At 70.5% G+C, this 871-nt stretch overlaps 1 protein-coding gene across 1 annotated transcript in view; it reads right to left on the reverse strand.

The window, feature by feature from the left end:
- SPHK1 (sphingosine kinase 1) overlaps window positions 1-865 on the reverse strand; it is a gene marked incomplete in the record, with an annotated part of 3,641 nt that extends 2,776 nt beyond the window's left edge. The window contains 1 exon segment of the mRNA XM_027770772.1: window positions 727-865.
- Window positions 866-871: the final 6 nt, after the last annotated feature.

The following is an 871-nucleotide window of genomic DNA, read 5'->3' on the forward strand; positions in this document are numbered from 1 at the left end:
TCGGGTCGGGCTGTGGGGCTCGCCCTTCTCGCCTGGAGTCGGGGCTGTGCGAGCACCCGCATCATTCCCTCCGGTGTGCGGATCTAAGGGAGAGGAGACAGCAGCGCTAGCGCAGCCCGGGGGGCGCTCGGGCATTGCTGGAAGCCCGCGGGTTGGGGACCTAGTTTCCCCGGAGGTCGGAGGTCGAGAGCTTAGGCCTGGCCCCACCACAGGCTCTTCCGCCTGGGACTTAGCCCCCACCCCCGAGACGAAGGGTTTCTTCTCGGGGCTCTGTGGGGCCGCGGTTCCGGCCCGACGGATGAGTCAGAGTCGTGTGGCTCTGCCCGACGACCGGCTCCTCACCCCGCGGGACTGCCAGCGAGATATGAGTCCAGTGGCGTAAAAATCCCAGAACTTGAGCGGACATCACAGGGCACCAAGTTCGAGGCGAGGATCCCCGCCCCAAGCCAATCCTGTCGCCCGGGCCTCCGCTCGCGCCTCCAAGGAACCGCGCTCCGCCGAGACGCTCGCCGCGCTCGTCGGAGCAGCGCCCCAGTCGCGCGAGCGCTAAGCCCGTGCGGGATTGCCAGCTGCCGCCCGCCCTCGCCGACAGCGGAGTGGGCGCGAAGGGCGCGCGGAACGTGGCCCAGTTCCCCCGGGCCCGCGAGGGCGGGTCGCCCAGAAACCACTAGCGACAGGAGGACTGGGCGGGCGGCCCTTGGGTCCGGTTTGCGGGGGAAGCCCCCCCCGCCGTTCCCTATGGTGGCCTGGGGCGGAACGCTGCTCGTCCCGGGCTCAGCCCCGCGTCTGAGGGGCAACCGGAGCACCGGCTGGCGCTGACTCCCCGGCCTCGCTCCCTCCGGCCTCAAACTTTCATACAACTTCTCCGCCC

This window comes from Tupaia chinensis, unplaced genomic scaffold (genome assembly GCF_000334495.1).
Source record: "Tupaia chinensis unplaced genomic scaffold, TupChi_1.0 Scaffold000159_1, whole genome shotgun sequence".
NCBI classification, from domain to species: Eukaryota; Metazoa; Chordata; class Mammalia; order Scandentia; family Tupaiidae; genus Tupaia; species Tupaia belangeri.